This window comes from Aegilops tauschii, chromosome 4, assembly GCF_002575655.3.
Source record: "Aegilops tauschii subsp. strangulata cultivar AL8/78 chromosome 4, Aet v6.0, whole genome shotgun sequence".
NCBI lineage: Eukaryota > Viridiplantae > Streptophyta > Magnoliopsida > Poales > Poaceae > Aegilops > Aegilops tauschii.
In genome coordinates, this window is record NC_053038.3 from 111513980 (window position 1) to 111519979 (window position 6000).

A 6000-nucleotide genomic window follows, 5' to 3' on the forward strand; every position below is an offset into this window, starting at 1 on the left:
AATTAATTATAAGTATCACGGTGATGAGATTCAAATGATAATCCAGGTACTAGATACTCAAGTTGTCCATAACCGGGGACACGGCTAACCATGATTAGTTTGTACACTCTGCAGAGGTTTGTGCACTTTTCCCCACAAGACTCGATCGCCTCCGCTTGATTCTCGCACTGCATGATGTTTGAGAAACGGATGACCGAGACACAGTCTTTCAGAAACAATCACTCTTTACTCTGGATGGACCGGTACACCTACTTTCCCCTACATCTGCTAGTCCACCTCTTCAAGAGATCCTGTAACCTACTCAGCTATGCTAGAGCCCATAATAGCTTGTGGCTGCACACGGAAGTTTCTAGCATGAATAATCTTATGATCCCTTTGAGCCTGGGTGGCGGACCTTATACATACAGGCAACACTGGGTTCTCCAGATGCCTCAATCCACCCAGATGTGAGTTTTAGTTGCCACCTTAAGTTGAACCATTAATAAACATCTCACATCTGTCATGAATATCACTCAAACCCAATCCACATCTACGAGCATAGCATGGCAATATAATAGCAACGTAGAAGTAACTCCCAAGGGTTTTGATAGTAAACAGGTAATAGGTACTACCTCAACTACTTCCCAATACCCACAATTTATTAGATCCTAATCATGCAAGTGTTTGAGGAAATAGATCTAATGCAATTAAAACTGGGTATGAACGGGGTATGATCAAAGTGTTACTTGCCTTGCTGATGATCCGCAAAACCTAGCGAGTCGAAGTAACAAGCGGCACACTCCGGGTACTCTATCGCAAACAAACAAGCATACAATCAGTACTCGTCTAATGCACAGGTAAAACTCGAATGAAAGATCCAACCAGAAAGTTCAACTTGAGAACTCCGGTTTGCACAAAGAATCAACTCGAAAGAAGCAACGAAAGTCAAACGGCGAAAGAAAGAAACTTCGTTTGCTAATCTGGATCTAGGTCAAATTTTCCTGTAGCAAAAACTTGTTTAAGTAGGTTAAACGGAAAGAGAATTTCGAGACGAAACTCTAGGCGCTTGAATCGCCTGATTCCGATAAACGAGCGAGAAGTTAAACAGAATCGAAGATTCGATCAGAAATCGAATCTGAGATAATCACAGAAAAATCCGACGAAAAAGAAAAACGGACGAACGGTTAAAGAACGGACGTTCGTTAACAGAGAAAAACCGACGAACGCGTTCGTTAAAACGAACGGTTCGGTAAACGCTCGTAAAATAATAAAACCGAAAAAAAACCGATCTAGGTTTTTTTTTTTAAACGAAGGGTTTTTTTGTTTTTTTTTACAGAAAACCGGCAACGACGGAAACGGGCGGCGGCAGTACCTCGACGGGCGGGCTCCGGCGAGGGGCTTGGCGGCGGGGCTCGTGGCTCAGGGAGGGGGGGGCGGCGGCGGCGGCGAGGCAAGATGCGGCGGCGGTGAGGCGAGATGCGGGCGGCGGCGGGGCTACTCCGGCGGCGGCGGTGAGAGGAAAAAGGAGTGGGGGGTATATAAAGAGGGGGGGGGGGGTCCGGCGGCTTGGGGGAGGGGCAACCCGAGGCGGCGGCGGCTCGTGTCCATGGCGGACACGGCGACGGCGGCGATCCCGTGCGGGAAGAGGAGAGGCGCGAGGCGGGCCGTCGGCTAGGCCTTTGGCCCAGTCGGCGCGCGGGCGTTTTTTTTAAATAAGTTCCGCGGAAAATAATACGTAGAAAAATAAATAAAAATCAAAAACATATGAAATAAATTTTCCCCGTCTAGTTAGAAAATCTAGAATAGGGTGAACATTTTTTAAATCAAAATAAATATTTTGAAAACATGCAATATTTTTAATGCAATAAATATTGCAAATAAATTCCAAATAATGATTTTAACATTTTTCCTCCAGTATTTCAATTGTTTTGGAGAAGTCATGTTTTCTCCTCTCGTTTGTTTAAAATGAAATAATTTTCCGGAGAGAAAATTTATTAAAACCAAAATCCTCGTCTTATTATTTGATGAAAATCAAATATGGAAATTCGAGAAAATCCCCAACTCTCTCCGAGGGTCCTTGAGTTGCTTAGGATTTATCGAGGATTTGTAAAAATGCAATAAAACATGATATGCAATGATGATCTATGTATAACATACCAAATTGAAAATTTGGGATGTTATACGGCAGCTTCACCACCACCAAGTCTCAAACAACACCATGGCTTGACGGCGTCTCAAACGGGCTTTTTCGCGGGAGAACCCGCCGCGGACTGCGATCCTGGCCAGCAGGGCCGATCCCGAAGTCTATCTCACCGTGCCCGACGAGGAACTCTGCCCACGGACGAATCTAGTCGGCGGCGGCAGGCCTCCAGAGCGCGAGGCCGTGATTTTGCAGCGACAAGGCCTGGCAGCGCGAGGTCGTCATTCGGCGGAGAGAAGTCGGTAGCGAAGATATACCACGGGTAAAGAAGAATTGGCTAGCAGCGGGAGGCGATAGACTAGCGTGGCGGTGGCGCGTCCATTCGAGCGGCCGGCCGCGCGAAGGAGAAGGCGAGAGAAGAAAATACATATAGACGAGGAAACACTGATGAAAATACGGGACTTTCTTTTGTGTTTTCTTTGGCCTGAAAAAAGACATAGGGGTGGGAGTTGGTTTGGCCCGTTGGATGAGGAATAAGCGAAAGGGAGCACGGATGGGAGCACTTGAGCGGGAGCAGGCAAGCCTCGTCCACACACATGCATGGAATGCTTTCAGTCCAGTACACACATGCATGCATTTATTTCACCCACGTACACACCTGCATGGAGAAAAATTGTGGGTTTGATAGCGGTTACGATGCCCTAATTAATTGGGCATTAAACCAAACGCGCCTAAAATTCCTCCGGTGGTGGAAATGCATAAGAATTGAAGCGCTCCCTATAAACTGTGACGGAGGGCAATGCTAATGCGCGAAGAAAATTTAACGCTCGAAGGAGTCAATTCACAATTAATGCTCCACACCTCCCGGTTGCACTTACTATCGTTCACGTGTGGTACACGGCCCTCCGAAGTGAACAACAACTGAAACTGCATGCGACGTGGAGGCATTGCCATTGTTGTGCGACTCGGTACCCGGACAATCCATGGCAAGGCGCAGTCGCAGGCGGCCGGAATGCTCCAAATTCGGCAGCCGCGTGCGTCAAATACCGCGACCGCAGATATAGCAGTTGACCGTCGGCGCATGAACCTGTGTGTGCAAGTGTGTGTTTATTTTTAACAACGTGTGTGTGTTAGAGAGAGCGATACATCAACCTACAAAGAGAATGTGTGTAGTACTATGATTTAGCCGTGAGAGTTGATGCATCCTCTCGTTTCCGGGCATTCGGTTGGGACAGCAGCCACGCCCGCTCCTGACCACTCTGGCCCACCCAAACCCCCTCCATCAGCCGCACGCTTGCCGCCCGAAACGGTCAGTGCCACTCCAGAGAATCGGTGCCGCATTCATGCCTGGGCAGAGCGGACACTACTTCTCACTGGCGCCTGCGTTGAAGGGAGAAGCGGATTCAACAAAGAGTGATGGTTGCTTCGTCCGTCTCACTGGGGCCTGCGTTGAAGGGAGCGCTCAACCATAACGCATTCACCTGATTTAAGCTCCGAAACCTCAAGTATGCTCAGCCATGATGCATTCTCTAGGGACAATAGAGCGCTCAGCCAGTGACACATAAAACACTCAAACACAAACCCACGTCTACCATCACACCATCACATATAAAACAACCAATACCAAAACATGACAACACGAGATACACAAACCCAACCAAACCAAACATATATCGTGGCATAAAAACCACACATGCATAGCAGAACATAAGATGACGATAATCAAAAGTGCAACTTGCCTTGATGAAGTACTCTTCACACTTCGGACAACTACAGGAGAGGCTCGGTGGCTGCCGGACTGTGAGCAGAAGACGCACGGTGGCTCGGACGTCGACGGTGGAGACGTCTGCGGTGGTTCCCCGAGCTCGGAAGGACTGTACTGGAGACGGACGTTACTGTAGACATTGAATTCGTTCTCTTCTGCGACGGTCCCGTCCTCTAGTGGTGATGACGTGCGGCTGAAGTCACAGTGACGGCGAGGGCTTCGGATCGAGCTCTATTGAGTCGTTCTAGGGGTTCCTGCGCGAAGTAGGATGCCAGAATGGCATATGAGATCCTGGAGAAGAGAATAGGTGCAAGAGGAGATGCTGGGAACCTTCAGAGGCGATGAAATCGACCGGCGGGGTGCTCCTGCAGCGGCGGACTCCGGCGAGATTGGATCCGGGCGAAACGGGCATGGGAAGACAAAATTTTGCCAAAAATCGGTAGAGAAGAAGATGGGGAATAGTTATAGAGTGGATTCCGTGGCCTAGGGGCAAAGACTGGCCGAATCGGCGATGATTTGGATCGGGAACAGAGGAGAATTCGTGGACGAACAGGAGTTCGTTGTGAGGAAAGAGACGACCTGGCGGGCCCCAAGCGTCAGCGGCACAGGAGGGAAAGAAGAAAAACAAAGTTGCGGGGTGAGCTGCGCTTGGGCTGCGGTCTGCGCCGAAATGGGCCGCGTGCTGCTGGGCTGCGCGCGCGCACGAAGAAAAGAAAAAGCTGGGCGCTGGTTTGCTACTGCACTGGCGCACGCGCGAAGAATAGATGGGTTGCGCCCGAATGGACAATAAACTCTGGCAAACAAAATACATAGGAAAAAAAATATGTTTTGGCTAAACTGAAATATCAAACCACTTCATAAAAATACAACAAAAGATATTAAAATATTATTACTATTATAGAAAACAGTGAACATTTTTCCAGTCCAAAACATATGAAATAAAATACACATAACACTCTTATAAAATTTATTTTGGCTTTATAAATGTTTCATAAAATATTTGTGAACTCTATAGAAACATCCAAATAAAATAAAAAATAAAGCTTTTCCCTTTTTTATATTTAAGTCATATTTCCTTCTCTCATATTGTTTTCTTTGTTGAGTTGGATTTGTTTCAAATTTTAAAATCCAAATAAGATTCAATTAGATATAAAAAATGAGTATTTGGGAAAGTCATTTTATTCCCTCTCATTTGAATATTAAATAAAACTGCAAAAGTTTCCAAACCGTATCAAAAAATAGCCTAAAAGCAAACAACACAAGCAAGTTTAAATAGATTCTATTAACATTCCAAATTTCAAAATTTGGGATGTTACAGCACTCTTAATGACTGTGTCCACACGTTGCTTTTTCACTCTAACGTGCCTCCTTGGTTTTGGCCCGATGCACTTGCCACCGCCTCCCTTCTCATCAACATCCGCCGGTGTCGCCCCCCGCTGGAATTATGCTCCTCACCAGCTCCTCTTCGGTGCGCCCCAATCATCTGATGGCCTTCGCATCTTCGAGTGTCTCTGTTATCCTAGAACTGCGTCCGCCACTCCCCACAAACTCGCTCCACGGTCGGTTCCTTGCATTTTTCTCGGCTACCCTCCCAACACCAAAGGTTACCGGTGCTATGATCCAGTGTCGCACCGCGTTTATACATCACGACACGTGTACTTTGATGAGATGGTGTTCCCTTTCCAGCAGGGTACCACCCTCCGCCGAGCTGCCTACGGGTCCTCCCACGGCGCCCCTGCCTTGGCGCAGCACTCGGCCGCGGCTCGCCCTTGCCACCACACTTGGCGGGCCGCCCCCTTCGCCGAGTGCCGCCCCGGTCTCGCCCTCGAGCCCGGCGCCTTATGCCTCGGCAGCCCCCTCGGATGCCTCTGGCAGCACCCCCTCGGGTGCACCCTCGGTCGCCTCTTCTAGTGGCGCCCCCTCGGGAGCGCCCTCGGCCGCCTCGGGAGTGACCTCCTCTGGCTCGGCCCCCTCGGGTGTGCCCCCGGCTCGGTCGCCTTGGGTGCGACCTCCTCTGGCTCGGCTGCTACGGGCCCTTCGGCCGCTTCGACCTCGGGGTCCTCTGAGAATGGCTCGACTTCATCATCGCCTGTATCCCCTCCGGCTCATCTAGAGG